Source organism: Triturus cristatus, chromosome 1_1, assembly GCF_964204655.1.
Source record: "Triturus cristatus chromosome 1_1, aTriCri1.1, whole genome shotgun sequence".
NCBI classification, from domain to species: Eukaryota; Metazoa; Chordata; class Amphibia; order Caudata; family Salamandridae; genus Triturus; species Triturus cristatus.
The window spans coordinates 570,267,384-570,286,238 of NC_140579.1; positions in this window are offsets into that span (position 1 = coordinate 570,267,384).

The window sequence follows — 18,855 nt, forward strand, 5'->3', positions numbered from 1 at the left end:
ACGACCCCCTTCACTGCCCGAACACCGCTGCATTGCCATAAACCCTAAAACACTACTCCCAGCACGACCCCCTACACTGCCCGAACACCACAGACCTGCCCTAAACCCTAAAACACTGCCCACAGCATGACCCCCTATCCTACCCGAACACCACTGCACTGCGGTAAATCTTAAAACACTACCCCCAGCACGACCCCCTACACTACCCAAACACCACTGCTCTTCGGTAAACCCTAAAACAGTACCCGCAGCCCAACCCTCTACACTACACAAACACCACTGCACTGCCCTAAGCCCTAAAACACTACCCCCATCCCGACCCCCTTCACTACACAAACACCAATGCACTATCCTAAACCCTAAAACACTACCCCCAGCCCGACCCCCTACACTACCCAAACACCCCTGCACTACCCTAAACCCTAAAACAGTACCCCAGCACGACCCCCTACACGACCCAAACACATCTGCACTACCATAAACCCTAAAACACTACCCCTGCATGACCCCTACAATACCCAAAGACCACTGCCCTACCCTAAACCCTAAAACACGAACCTCTACACTACACAAACACCGCTGCACTACCCTAAACCCTAAAACACTACCCCAGCATGACCCACTACACTACACAAACACCACTGCACTACCCTAAACCCTAAAACACTACCCCATACACTGCTGAACACCACTGCACTGCCCTAAACCCTAAAACACCACCCCCAGCATGACCCCCTACACTGCCCGAACACCACTGCACTGCCCTAAACCCTAAAATACCATACCCGGCACGACCCCCTACACTGACCGAACACCACAGCACTGCCCTAAACCCTAAAACACTACCCCGAGCACGACCCCCTACACCACCCGAACACCACTGCACTGCACTGCCCTAAACCTTAAAACACTACCCCCAGCACGACCCCCTACACTATGCAAACACCACTGCTCTGCTGTAAACCCTAAAACAGTACCCCCAGCACGATCCCCTACACTACACAAACACCACTGCACTGCCCTAAACCCCAAAACACTACCCCAAGCCTGACCCCCTTCACTAGGCAAACACCAACGCACTACCCTAAACCGTAAAACACTACCCCCAGCCCAACCCCCTACACTACCCAAACACCACTGCACTACCCTAAGCCCTAAAACATTACCCCAGCATGATCCCCTACACTACCCAAACACCACTGCACTACCATAAACCTTAAAACACAACCCCCGCACGACCCCCTAAATTACCCAAAGCCCACTGCACTACCGTAAACCCTTAAACACAACCCCCTACACTACACAAACACCGCTGCACTATCCTAAACCCTAAAACACTACCCCCAGCATGACCCCCTACACTACACAAACACCACTGCACTACCCTAAACCCTAAAACACTACCCCCTACACTGCACAAACACCACTGCACTACCCTAAACCCTAAAACACCACCCCCAGCACGACCCTCTACACTACCCAAACACCACTGCACTACCCTGAACTCTAAAACACTAACCCCCAGCACGACCCCCTACACTACCCAAACGCCACTGTACTACCCTAAACCCTAAAACACTACCCCCAGCACAACCCCCTACACTACCCAAACACCAGTGCACTACCATAAACACTAAAACACTACCACCCGCACAATCCCCTACACTACCCAAAGACCACAGCACTACCCTAAACCCTAAAACATGACCCCCTACACTACACAAACACTGCTGCACTACCCTAAACCCTAAGACACTACCCCAGCATGACCCCGTACACTACACAAAAAACACTGCACTACCCTAAACCCTAAAACACTACCCCCAGCAGTGCCACCTATACTACCCAAACACCACTGCACTACCCTAAACCCTTAAACACTACCCCCAGGAGTACCCCCTACACTACCCAAACACCATTGCACTTCGCTAAACCCTAAAACACTACCCCCAGCAGTACCCCCTACACTACCCAAAAAACACTGCACTCCCCTAAAAAATAAACCACTACCCCAGCACGACCCCCTACACTACACAAACACCAATGCACTATCCTAAACCCTAAAACACTACCCCCAGCCCGACCCCCTACACTACCCAAACACCCCTGCACTACCCTAAACCCTAAAACAGTACCCCAACACGACCCCCTACACTACCCAAACACCACTGCACTACCATAAACCCTAAAACACTACCCCTGCACGACCCCCTACACTACCCAAAGACCACTGCCCTACCCTAAACCCTAAAACACGAACCTCTACACTACACAAACACCGCTGCACCACCCTAAACCCTAAAACACTACCCCAGCATGACCCCCTACACTACACAAACACCACTGCACTACCCTAAACCCTAAAACACTACCCCCTACACTGCACAAACACCACTGTACTACCCTAAACCCTAAAACACCACCCCCAGCACAACCCTCTACACTACCCAAACACCACTGCACTACCCTGAACTCTAAAACACTAACCCCCAGCACGACCCCTACACTACCCAAACGCCACTGTACTACCCTAAACCCTAAAACACAACCCCCAGCACAACCCCCTACACTACCCAAACACCAGTGCACTACCATAAACGCTAAAACACTACCACCCGCACAATCCCCTACACTACCCAAAGACCACAGCACTACCCTAAACCCTAAAACACGACCCCCTACACTACACAAACACTGCTGCACTACCCTAAACCCTAAGACACTACCCCCAGCATGACCCCGTACACTACACAAAAAACACTGCACTACCCTAAACCCTAAAACACTACCCCCAGCAGTGCCACCTATACTACCCAAACACCACTGCACTACCCTAAACCCTTAAACACTATCCCCAGGAGTACCCCCTACACTACCCAAACACCATTGCACTTCGCTAAACCCTAAAACACTACCCCCAGCAGTACCCCCTACACTACCCAAAAAACACTGCACTCCCCTAAACACTAAACCACTACCCCAGCACGACCCCCTACACTACACAAACACCAATGCACTATCCTAAACCCTAAAACACTACCCCCAGCCGGACCCCCTACACTCCCCAAACACCCCTGCACTACCCTAAACCCTAAAACAGTACCCCAAAACGACCCCCTACACTACCCAAACACCACTGCACTACCATAAACCCTAAAACACTACCCCTGCACGACTCCCTACACTACCCAAAGACCACTGCCCTACCCTAAACCCTAAAACACGAACCTCTACACTACACAAACACCGCTGCACTACCCTAAACCCTAAAACACTACCCCAGCATGACCCACTACACTACACAAACACCACTGCACTACCCTAAACCCTAAAACACTACCCCATACACTGCTGAACACCACTGCACTGCCCTAAACCCTAAAACACCACCCCCAGCATGACCCCCTACACTGCCCGAACACCACTGCACTGCCCTAAACCCTAAAATACCACCCCCGGTACGACCCCCTACACTGACCGAACACCACAGCACTGCCCTAAACCCTAAAACACTACCCCGAGCACGACCCCCTACACCACCCGAACACCACTGCACTGCCCTAAACCTTAAAACACTACCCCCAGCACGACCCCCTACACTATGCAAACACCACTGCTCTGCTGTAAACCCTAAAACAGTACCCCCAGCATGACCCCCTACACTACACAAACACCACTGCACTGCCGTAAACCCCAAAACACTACCCCAAGCCTGACCCCCTTCACTACGTAAACACCAATTCACTACCCTAAACCCTAACACACTACCCCCAGCCCAACCCCCTACACTACCCAAACACCACTGCACTACCCTAAACCCTAAAACACTACCCCAGCATGATCCCCTACACTACCCAAACACCACTGCACTACCATAAACCTTAAAACACTACCCCCGCACGACCCCCTACATTACCCAAAGACCACTGCACTACCCTAAACCCTTAAACACGACCCCCTACACTACACAAACACCACTGCACTATCCTAAACCCTAAAACACTACCCCCAGCATGACCCCCTACACTACACAAACACCACTGCACTACCCTAAACCCTAAAACACTACCCCCTACACTGCACAAAAACCACTGCACTACCCTAAACCCTAAAACACCACCCCCAGCACCACCCCCTACACTACCCGAACACCACTGCACTACCCTATACCCTAAAACAGTACCCCCAGCCCAGCCCCCTACACTACACAAACACCACTGCACTGCCCTAAACCCTAAAACACCACCCCCAGCGTGACCCCCTACACTGCTCAAACACCACTGACCTGCCCTAAACCCTAAAACACCAACACCATCACGACGCCCTACTCGGTCGAACACCACTCCACTGCCCTAAACCCTAAAACACCACACCCAGCAGGACCCCCTTCACTGCCCGAACACCGCTGCATTGCCATAAACCCTAAAACACTACTCCCAGCACGACCCCCTACACTGCCCGAACACCACAGACCTGCCCTAAACCCTAAAACACTACCCCCAGCACGACCCCGTACACTACCCAAACACCACTCCTCTACGGTAAACCCTAAAACAGTACCCCCAGCCCAACCCCCTACACTACACAAACACCACTGCACTGCCCTAAGCCCTAAAACACTACTCCCAGCCCGACCCCCTTCACTACACAAACACCAATGCACTATCCTAAACCCTAAAACACTACCCCCAGCCCGACCCCCTACACTTCGCAAACACCCCTGCACTACCCTAAACCCTAAAACAGTACCCCAGCATGACCCTCTACACTACCCAAACACCACTGCACTACCCTAAACCCTAAAACACTACCCCTGCATGACCCCCTACACTACCCATAGACCACTGCCCTACCCTAAACCCTAAAACACGAACCTCTACACTACACAAACACCGCTGCACTACCCTAAACCCTAAAACACTACCCCAGCATGACCCACTACACTACACAAACACCACTGCTCTGCTGTAAACCCTAAAACAGTACCCCCAGCACGACCCCCTACACTATGCAAACACCACTGCTCTGCTGTAAACCCTAAAACAGTACCCCCAGCACGACCCCCTACACTGCACAAACACCACTGCACTGCCGTAAACCCCAAAACACTACTACCCCAAGCCTGACCCCCTTCACTACGCAAACACCAACGCACTACCCTAAACCCTAAAACACTACCCCCAGCCCAACCCCCTACACTACCCAAAGACCACTGCACTACCCTAAACCCTAAAACACTACCCCAGCATGATCCCCTACACTACCCAAACACCACTGCACTACCATAAACCTTAAAACACTACCCCGCACGACCCCCTACATTACCCAAAGACCACTGCACTACCCTAAACCCTTAAACACGCCCCCCTACACTACACAAACACCGCTGCACTATCCTAAACCCTAAAACACTACCCCCAGCATGACCCCCTACACTACACAAACACCACTGCACTACCCTAAACCCTAAAACACTACCCCCTACACTGCACAAACACCACTGCACTACCCTAAACCCTAAAACACCACCCCCAGCACAACCACCTACACTACCCGAACACCACTGCAATACCCTATACCCTAAAACAGTACCCCCAGCCCAACCCCCTACACTACACAAACACCACTGCACTGCCCTAAACCCTAAAACACCACCCCCAGCGCGACCCCCTACACTGCTCAAACACCACTGACCTGCCCTAAACCCTAAAACACCACCCCCATCACGACGCCCTACTCAGCCGAACACCACTCCCCTGCCCTAAACCCTAAAACAACACACCCAGCACGACCCCCTTCACTGCCTGAACACCGCTGCATTGCCATAAACCCTAAAACACTACTCCCAGCACGACCCCCTACACTGCCCGAACACCACAGACCTGCCCTAAACCCTAAAACACTGCCCACAGCATGACCCCCTATCCTACCCGAACACCACTGCACTGCCGTAAATCTTAAAACACTACCCCCAGCACGACCCCCTACACTACCCAAACACCACTGCTCTGCGGTAAACCCTAAAACAGTACCCGCAGCCCAACCCTCTACACTACACAAACACCACTGCACTGCCCTAAGCCCTAAAACACTACCCCCAGCCCGACCCCCTTCACTACACAAACACCAATGCACTATCCTAAACCCTAAAACACTACCCCCAGCCCGACCCTCTACACTACCCAAACACCCCTGCACTACCCTAAACCCTAAAACAGTACCCCAGCACGACCCCCTACACGACCCAAACACACCTGCACTACCATAAACCCTTAAACACTACCCCTGCATGACCCCCTACACTACCCAAAGACCACTGCCCTACCCTAAACCCTAAAACACGAACCTCTACACTACACAAACACCGCTGCACTACCCTAAACCCTAAAACACTACCCCAGCATGACCCACTACACTACACAAACACCACTGCACTACCCTAAACCCTAAAACACTGCCCCATACACTGCTGAACACCACTGCACTGCCCTAAACCCTAAAACACCACCCCCAGCATGACCCCCTACACTGCCCGAACACCACTGCACTGCCCCAAACCCTAAAATACCACACCCGGCATGACCCCCTACACTGACCGAACACCACAGCACTGCCCTAAACCCTAAAACACTACCCCGAGCACGACCCCCTACACCACCCGAACACCACTGCACTGCACTGCCCTAAACCTTAAAACACTACCCCCAGCACGACCCCCTACACTATGCAAACACCACTGCTCTGCTGTAAACCCTAAAACAGTACCCCCAGCACGATCCCCTACACTACACAAACACCACTGCACTGCCTTAAACCCCAAAACACTACCCCAAGCCTGACCCCCTTCACTAGGCAAACACCAACGCACTACCCTAAACCGTAAAACACTACCCCCAGCCCAACCCCCTACACTACCCAAACACCACTGCACTACCCTAAGCCCTAAAACATTACCCCAGCATGATCCCCTACACTACCCAAACACCACTGCACTACCATAAACCTTAAAACACAACCCCCGCACGACCCCCTAAATTACCCAAAGCCCACTGCACTACCCTAAACCCTTAAACACAACCCCCTACACTACACAAACACCGCTGCACTATCCTAAACCCTAAAACACTACCCCCAGCATGACCCCCTACACTACACAAACACCACTGCACTACCCTAAACCCTAAAACACTACCCCCTGCACTGCACAAACACCACTGCACTACCCTAAACCCTAAAACACCACCCCCAGCACGACCCTCTAAACTACCCAAACACCACTGCACTACCCTGAACTCTAAAACACTAATCCCCAGCACGACCCCCTACACTACCCAAACGCCACTGTACTACCCTAAACCCTAAAACACTACCCCCAGCACGACCCCCTACATTACCCAAACACCACTGCACTACCCTAAACCCTAAAACACGACCCCCAGCACAGCCACCTATACTACCCAAACACCACTGCACTACCCTAAACCCTAAAACCCTAAAACCCTAAAACCCTAAAACACTACCCCGATGAGTACCCCCTGTACTACCCAACACCATTGCACTACCCTGAACCCTAAAACACACTGCACAAACACCACTGCACTACCCTAAACCCTAAAACACCACCCCAAGCACGACCCCTACACTACGTAAACACCACTGCACTACCTTAAATGCTAAAACACTAACCCCCTGCACGACCCCCTACACTACCCAAACACCACTGCACTACCCTAAACCCTAAAACATACCCCCAGCACGACCCCCTGCACTACCCAAACACCACTGCACTACCCTAAACCCAAAATCTACCCTCAGCACTTCCCCCTACACTAACCAAACACAACTGCACTACCCTAAACCCTAAAACACTACCCCCAGCACAACCCCCTACACTACCCAAACACCACTGCACTACCATAAATCCTAAAACACTACCCCCGCACAACCCCCTACACTACCCAAAAACCACTGCACTACCCTAAACCCTAAAACACGACCCTCTACACTACACAAACACAGCTGCACTACCCTAAGCCCTAAAACACTACCCCCAGCATGACCCGTACACTACACAAACACCACTGCACTACCCTAAACCCTAAAACACCAACCCCAGCACGACCCCTACACTACCTAAACACCACTGCACTACCTAAACCCTAAAACATTAACCCCCAGCACGACCCCCTACACTACCCAAACACCACTGCACTACCCTAAACCCTAAAACATACCCCCAGCATGACCTCCTACACTACCCAAACACTACTGCACTACCCTAAACCCAAAATCTACCCTCAGCGCTTCCCCCTACACTAACCAAACACAACTGCACTACACTAAACCCTAAAACACTACCCCCAGCACAACCCCTACACTACCCAAACACCACTGCACTACCATAAACCCTAAAACACTACCCCCGCATAACCCCTACACTACCCAAAAACCACTGCACTACCCTAAACTCTAAAACAAGACCCCCTACACTACACAAACACCGCTGCAATACCCTAAACCCTAAAACACTACACCCAGCACGACACGTACACTACACAAACACCACTGCACTTCCCTAAACCCTAAAACACTACCCCCTACACTGCACAAACACCACTGCACTACCCTAAACCCTAAAACACTACCCCCAGCATGACCCCCTACATTACCCAAACACCACTGCACTACCCTTAACCCTAAAACACTACCCCCAGCACAGCCACCTATACTATCTAAACACCACTGCACTACCCTAAACCCTAAAACACTACCCCCAGGAGTACCCCCTATACTACCCAAACACAATTGCACTACCCTAAAACCTAAAACACTACCCCAGCAGTAACCCCTACACTACCCAAAAAACACTGCACTCCCCTAAACACCAAACCATTTCCCCAGGACGACCCCCTACACTACACACACACCACTGTACTACCCTAAACCCTAAGACACTACCCCCAGCACGACCCCCTACACTACCCAAACACCACTGCACTACCCTAAACCCTAACGCACTCCCCCAGCATGACCCCCTACACTACCCAAACACCACTGTACTACCCTAAACCCAAAATCTACCCCCAGCAAGACCCCCTACACTACCCAAACACCAATGCACTACTCTAAACCCAAAATCTACCCCCAGCACTCCCCCTACACTAACCAAACACAACTGCATTACCCTAAACCCTAAAACACTACCCCCAGCACGACCCCCTACACTCCCCAAACACCACTGCACTACCCTAAACCCTAAAACACAACCCCCTACACTACCCAAAAACACTGCACTCCACTAAACACTAAACCATTTCCCCAGGACGACCCCCTACACTACACAAACACCACTGCACTACCCTAAACCCTAAGACACTACCCCCAGCACGACCCCCTACACTACCCAAACACCACTGCACTACCCTAAACCCTAACGCACTCCCCCAGCATGACTCCCTACACTACCCAAACACCACTGTACTACCCTAAACCCAAAATCTACCCCCAGCAAGACCCCCTACACTACCCAAACACCAATGCACTACTCTAAACCCAAAATCTACCCCCAGCACTCCCCCTACACTAACCAAACACAACTGCATTACCCTAAACCCTAAGACACTACCCCCAGCACGACCCCCTACACTACCCAAACACCACTGCACTACCCTAAACCCTAACGCACTCCCCCAGCATGACTCCCTACGCTACCCAAACACCACTCTACTACCCTAAACCCAAAATCTACCCCCAGCAAGACCCCATACACTACCCAAACACCAATGCACTACTCTAAACCCAAAAACTACTCCCAGCACGACCCCCTACACTACTCAAACACAACTGCACAACCCTAAACCCTAAAACACTACCCCCAGCACGACCCCCTACACTACCCAATCACCACTGCACTACCCTAAACCCAAAATCTACCCCAGCACGACCCCCTACACTACCCAAAGACCACTGCACTACCCTAAACCCTAAAACACCACCCCCAGCACGACCCCTACACTACCTAAACACCACTGCACTACCTTCAACCCTAAAACACTAACCCCCAGCACGACCCCCTAAACTACCCAAACATCACTGCACTACCCTGAACCCTAAAACATACCCCCTGCACGACCCCTACACTACCCAAAGACCACTGCACTACCCTAAACCCAAAATCTACCCTCAGCACTTCCCCCTACACTAACCAAACACAACTGCACTACGCTAAACCGTAAAACACTACCACCAGCACGACCCCCTACACTACCCAAACACCAATGCACTACCATAAACCCTAAAACACGACCCCCTACACTACACAAACACCACTGCACTACCCTAAACCCTAAAACACTACCCCTTCACTGCACAAACAACACTGCACTACCCTAAACCCTTAAACACTACCCCAGCACGACCCACTACATTACTCAAACACCACAGCACTACCCTAATCCCTAAGACACTACCCCCAGCACGACCCCCTACACTACCCAAACACCACTGCACTACCCTAAACCCTAACGCACTCCCCCAGCATGACTCCCTACACTACCCAAACACCACTGTACTACCCTAAACCCAAAATCTACCCCCAGCAAGACCCCCTACACTACCCAAACACCAATGCACTACTCTAAACCCAAAATCTACCCCCAGCACTCCCCCTACACTAACCAAACACAACTGCATTACCCTAAACCCTAAGACACTACCCCCAGCACGACCCCCTACACTACCCAAACACCACTGCACTACCCTAAACCCTAACGCACTCCCCCAGCATGACTCCCTACACTACCCAAACACCACTGTACTACCCTAAACCCAAAATCTACCCCCAGCAAGACCCCCTACACTACCCAAACACCAATGCACTACTCTAAACCCAAAAACTACTCCCAGCACGACCCCCTACACTACTCAAACACAACTGCACAACCCTAAACCCTAAAACACTACCTCCAGCACGACCCCCTACACTACCCAAACACCGCTGCACTACCCTAAACCCTAAAACACTACCCCCAGCACGACCCCGTACACTACACAAACACCACTGGACTACCCTAAACCCTAAAACACTACACCCTACACTGCAAAAACACTACTGCACTACCCTAAACCCTAAAACACTACCCCCAGCATGACTCCCTACACTACCCAAACACCACTGTACTACCCTAAACCCAAAATCTACCCCCAGCAAGACCCCCTACACTACCCAAACACCAATGCACTACTCTAAACCCAAAATCTACCCCCAGCACTCCCCCTACACTAACCAAACACAACTGCATTACCCTAAACCCTAAGACACTACCCCCAGCACGACCCCCTACACTACCCAAACACCACTGCACTACCCTAAACCCTAACGCACTCCCCCAGCATGACTCCCTACACTACCCAAACACCACTGTACTACCCTAAACCCAAAATCTACCCCCAGCAAGACCCCCTACACTACCCAAACACCAATGCACTACTCTAAACCCAAAAACTACTCCCAGCACGACCCCCTACACTACTCAAACACAACTGCACAACCCTAAACCCTAAAACACTACCTCCAGCACGACCCCCTACACTACCCAAACACCACTGCACTACCCTAAACCCTAAAACACTACCCCCAGCACGACCCCGTACACTACACAAACACCACTGGACTACCCTAAACCCTAAAACACTACCCCCTACACTGCAAAAACACTACTGCACTACCCTAAACCCTAAAACACTACCCCCAGCATGACCCCCCTACACTACCCAAACACCACTGCACTAGCCTAAACCCTAAAACACTACCCTAAGCAGTATCCCCTACACTACCCAAACACCAATGCACTACCCTAAACCCTAAAACACTACCCCCAGCAGTACCCCCTACACTACCCAAAAAACACTGCACTCCCCTAAACCCTAAACCACTACCCCAGCACGACCCTCTACACTACACATACACCACTGCACTACCCTAAACCCTAAGACACTACCCCCAGCACGACCCCCTACACTACCCAATCACCACTGCACTACCCTAAACCCAAAATCTACCCCAGCACGACCCCCTACACTACCCAAAGACCACTGCACTACCCTAAACCCTAAAACACCACCCCCAGCACGACCCCTACACTACCTAAACACCACTGCACTACCTTAAACCCTAAAACACTAACCCCCAGCACGACCCCCTAAACTACCCAAACATCACTGCACTACCCTGAACCCTAAAACATACCCCCAGCACGACCCCTACACTACCCAAAGACCACTAAACTACCCTAAACCCAAAATCTACCCTCAGCACTTCCCCCTACACTAACCAAACACAACTGCACTACGCTAAACCGTAAAACACTACCACCAGCACGACCCCCTACACTACCCAAACACCAATGCACTACCATAAACCCTAAAACACGACCCCCTACACTACACAAACACCACTGCACTACCCTAAACCCTAAAACACTACCCCTTCACTGCACAAACACCACTGCACTACCCTAAACCCTTAAACACTACCCCAGCACGACCCACTACATTACTCAAACACCACAGCACTACCCTAATCCCTAAGACACTACCCCCAGCACGACCCCCTACACTACCCAAACACCACTGCACTACCCTAAACCCTAACGCACTCCCCCAGCATGACTCCCTACACTACCCAAACACCACTGTACTACCCTAAACCCAAAATCTACCCCCAGCAAGACCCCCTACACTACCCAAACACCAATGCACTACTCTAAACCCAAAATCTACCCCCAGCACTCCCCCTACACTAACCAAACACAACTGCATTACCCTAAACCCTAAGACACTACCCCCAGCACGACCCCCTACACTACCCAAACACCACTGCACTACCCTAAACCCTAACGCACTCCCCCAGCATGACTCCCTACACTACCCAAACACCACTGTACTACCCTAAACCCAAAATCTACCCCCAGCAAGACCCCCTACACTACCCAAACACCAATGCACTACTCTAAACCCAAAAACTGCTCCCAGCACGACCCCCTACACTACTCAAACACAACTGCACAACCCTAAACCCTAAAACACTACCTCCAGCACGACCCCCTACACTACCCAAACACCACTGCACTACCCTAAACCCTAAAACACTACCCCCAGCACGACCCCGTACACTACACAAACACCACTGGACTACCCTAAACCCTAAAACACTACACCCTACACTGCAAAAACACTACTGCACTACCCTAAACCCTAAAACACTACCCCCAGCATGACCCCCCTACACTACCCAAACACCACTGCACTAGCCTAAACCCTAAAACACTACCCTAAGCAGTATCCCCTACACTACCCAAACACCAATGCACTACCCTAAACCCTAAAACACTACCCCCAGCAGTACCCCCTACACTACCCAAAAAACACTGCACTCCCCTAAACCCTAAACCACTACCCCAGCACGACCCTCTACACTACACATACACCACTGCACTACCCTAAACCCTAAGACACTACCCCCAGCACGACCCCCTACACTACCCAATCACCACTGCACTACCCTAAACCCAAAATCTACCCCAGCACGACCCCCTACACTACCCAAAGACCACTGCACTACCCTAAACCCTAAAACACCACCCCCAGCACGACCCCTACACTACCTAAACACCACTGCACTACCTTAAACCCTAAAACACTAACCCCCAGCACGACCCCCTAAACTACCCAAACATCACTGCACTACCCTGAACCCTAAAACATACCCCCAGCACGACCCCTACACTACCCAAAGACCACTGCACTACCCTAAACCCAAAATCTACCCTCAGCACTTCCCCCTACACTAACCAAACACAACTGCACTACGCTAAACCGTAAAACACTACCACCAGCACGACCCCCTACACTACCCAAACACCAATGCACTACCATAAACCCTAAAACACGACCCCCTACACTACACAAACACCACTGCACTACCCTAAACCCTAAAACACTACCCCTTCACTGCACAAACACCACTGCACTACCCTAAACCCTAAAACACTACCCCAGCACGACCCACTACATTACTCAAACACCACAGCACTCCCCTAATCCCTAAAAAACTACCCCAGCAGTGCCACCTATACTACCCAAACACTACTGCACTACCCTAAACCCTAAAACACTACCCCCAGGAGTACCCCCTACACTACCCAAACACCATTTCACTACCCTAAACCCTAAAGCACTCCCCCAGCACGACTCCCTTCATTACCCAAACACCACTGCAATACCATAAACCCAAAATCTACCCCCAGCACGACCCCCTACACTACCCAATCACCACTGCACTACCCTAAACCCAAAATCTACCCCAGCACGACCCCCTACACTACCCAAAGACCACTGCACTACCCTAAACCCTAAAACACCACCCCCAGCACGACCCGTACACTACCTAAACACCACTGCACTACCCTAAACCCAAAATCTATCCTCAGCACTTCCCCCTACACTAACCAAACACAACTGCACTACCCTAAACCGTAAAACACTACCACCAGCACGACCCCCTACACTACCCAAACACCACTGCACTACCATAAACCCTAAAACACTACCCCGCACAACCCCCTATACTACCCAAAAACCACTGCACTACCCTAAACCCTAAAACACGACCCCCTACACTACACAAACACCACTGCACTACCCTAAACCGTAAAACACAACCCCCTACACTGCACAAACACCACTGCACTACCCTAAACCCTAAAACACTACCCCAGCACGACCCCCTACATTACCCAAACACCACAGCACTACCCTAATCCCTAAAACACTACCTTTAGCAGTGCCACCTATACTACCCAAACACCACTGTACTACCCTAAACCCTAAAACACTACCCCTAGGAGTACCCCCTACACTACCCAAACACCATTTCACTACCCTAAACCCTAAAACACTACCCCCAGCAGTACCCCCTACACTACCCAAAAAACACTGCACTCCCCTAAACACTAAACCACTTCCCCAGCACGACCCCCTACACTACACAAACACCACTGCACTACCCTAAACCCTAAGGCACAACCCCCAGCACGACCCCCTACACTACCCAAACACCACAGCACTACCCTAAACCCTAAAGCACTCCCCCCAGCATGACTCCCTACACTACCCAAACACCACTGCACTACCCTAAACCCAAAATCTACCCCCAGCAAGAACCCCTACACTACCCAAACACCACTGCACTAACCTAAACCCAAAATCTACCCCCAGCATGACCCCCTACACTACCCAAACACCACTGCACTACCATGAACCCTAAAACACTACCCCCGCACAACCCCCTACACTACCTAAAAACCACTGCACTACCCTAAACCCTAAAACACGACCCTCTACACTACACAAACACTGCTGCACTACCGTAAACCCTAAAACACTACCCCCAGCATGACCCGTACACTACACAAACACCACTGCACTACCCTAAACCCTAAAACACTACCCCCTACACTGCACAAACACCACTGCACTACCCTAAACCCTAAAACACTACCCCAGCACAACCCCCTACATTACCAAAACACCACTGCACTACCCTAAACCCTAAAACACTACCCCCGGCAGTGCCACCTATACTACCAAAATACCACTGCACTACCCTAAACCCTAAAACACTACCCCCAGGAGTACCCCCTTCACTACCCAAACACAATTGCACTACCCTAAACCCTAAAATACTACCCCCAGCAGTACCCCCTACACTACCCAAAAAACACTGCACTCCCCTAAACACTAAACCACTTCCCCAGCACGACCCCCTACACTACACAAACACCACTGCACTACCCTAAACCCTAAGACACTACCCCCAGAACGACCCCCTACACTACCCAAACACCACTGCACTACCATAAACCCTAAAACACTACCCCCGCACAACCCCCTACACTACCCAAAAACCACTGCACTACCCTAAACCCTAAAACAAGACCCCCTACACTACACAAACACCGCTGCAATACCCTAAACCCTAAAACACTACACCCAGCACGACACGTACACTACACAAACACCACTGCACTACCCTAAACCCTAAAACACTACCCCCTACACTGCACAAACACCACTGCACTACCCTAAACCCAAAAACACTACCCCCAGCATGACCCCCTACATTACCCAAACACCACTGCACTACCCTTAACCCTAAAACACTACCCCCAGCACAGCCACCTATACTACCCAAACACCACTGCACTACCCTAAACCCTAAAACACTACCCCCAGGAGTACCCCCTATACTACCCAAACACAATTGCACTACCCTAAACCCTAAAACACTACCCCAGCAGTAACCCCTACACTACCCAAAAAACACTGCACTCCCCTAAACACTAAACCATTTCCCCAGGACGACCCCCTACACTACACAAACACCACTGCACTACCCTAAACCCTAAGACACTACCCCCAGCACGACCCCCTACACTACCCAAACACCACTGCACTACCCTAAACCCTAAGGCACTCCCCCAGCATGACTCCCTACAATACCCAAACACCACTGTACTACTCTAAACCCAAAATCTACCCCCAGCACGACCCCCTACACTACCCAAACACCACTGCACTACCCGAAACCGAAAAACTACCCTTAGCACTCCCCCTACACTAACCAAACACAACTGCATTACCCTAAACCCTAAAACACTACCCCCAGCACGACCCTCTACACTACCCAAACACCACTGCACTACCCTAAACCCTAAAACACGACCCCCTACACTACCCAAAAACACTACACTCCCCTAAACACTAAACCACTACCCCAGCACGACCCCCTACACTACACAAACACCACTGCACTACCCTAAACCCTAAGACACTACCCCCAGCACGACCCCCTACACTATCAAAACACCACTGCACTACCCTAAACCCTAAAGCACTCCCCCCAGCATGACTCCCTACACTACCCAAACACCACTGCACTACCCTAAACCCAAAATCTACCCCAGCAAGACCCCCTACACTACCCACACACCACTGCACTACCCTAAACCCAAAAACTACTCCCAGCATGACCCCCTACACTACTCAAACACCACTGCACTACCCTAAACCCTAAATCTACCCTCAGCATGACCCCCTACACTACCCAAACACAACTGCACAACCCTAAACCCTAAAACACTACCTCCAGCACGACCCCCTACACTACCCAAACACCACTGCACTACCCTAAACCCTAAAACACTACCCCCAGCACGACCCCGTACACTACACAAACACCACTGGACTACCCTAAACCCTAAAACACTACCCCCTACACTGCAAAAACACTACTGCACTACCCTAAACCCTAAAACACTACCCCCAGCATGACCACCTACACTACCCAAACACCACTGCACTAGCCTAAACCCTAAAACACTACCCCAAGCAGTATCCCCTACACTACCCAAACACCATTGCACTACCCTAAACCCTAAAACACTACCCCCAGCAGTACCCCCTACACTACCCAAAAAACACTGCACTCCCCTAAACCCTAAACCACTACCCCAGCACGACCCCCTACACTACACATACACCACTGCACTACCCTAAACCCTAAGACACTACACCCAGCACGACCCCCTACACTACCCAATCACCACTGCACTACCCTAAACCCAAAATCTACCCCAGCACGACCCCCTACACTACCCAAAGACCACTGCACTACCCTAAACCCTAAAACACCACCCCCAGCACGACCCCTACACTACACAAACACCACTGCACTACCCTAAACCCTAAAACACTACCCCCTACACTGCACAAACACCACTGCACTACCCTAAACCCTAAAACACTACCCCCAGCATGACCCCCTACATTACCCAAACACCACTGCACTACCCTTAACCCTAAAACACTACCCCCAGCACAGCCACCTATACTACCCAAACACCACTGCACTACCCTAAACCCTAAAACACTACCCCCAGGAGTACCCCCTGTACTACCCAAACACAATTGCACTACCCTAAACCCTAAAACACTACCCCAGCAGGAACCCCTATACTACCCAAAAAACACTGCACTCCCCTAAACACTAAACCATTTCCCCAGGACGACCCCCTACACTACACAAAAACCACTGCACTACCCTAAACCCTAAGACACTACCCCCAGCACGACCCCCTACACTACCCAAATACCACTGCACTACCCTAAACCCTAACACACTCCCCCAGCATGACTCCCTACACTACCCAAACACCACTGTACTACCCTAAACCCAAAATCTACCCCCGGCAAGACCCCCTATACTACCCAAACACCAATGCACTACTCTAAACCCAAAATCTACCCCCAGCACGACCCCCTACACTACCCAAACACCACTGCACTACCCGAAACCGAAAATCTACCCTCAGCACTCCCCCTACACTAACCAAACACAACTGCATTACCCTAAACCCTAAAACACTACCCCCAGCACGACCCCCTACACTCCCCAAACACCACTGCACTACCCTAAACCCCAAAACGCGACCCCCTACACTACCCAAAAACACTGCACTCCCCTAAACACTAAACCACTACCCCAGCACGACCCCTACACTACACAAACACCACTGCACTACCCTAAACCCTAAGACACTACCCCCAGCACGACCCCCTACACTACCAAAACACCACTGCACTACCATAAACCCTAAAGCACTCCCCCCAGCATGACTCCCTACACTACCCAAACACCACTGTACTACCCTAAACCCAAAATCTACCCCCGGCAAGACCCCCTATACTACCCAAAATCCAATGCACTACTCTAAACCCAAAATCTACCCCCAGCAC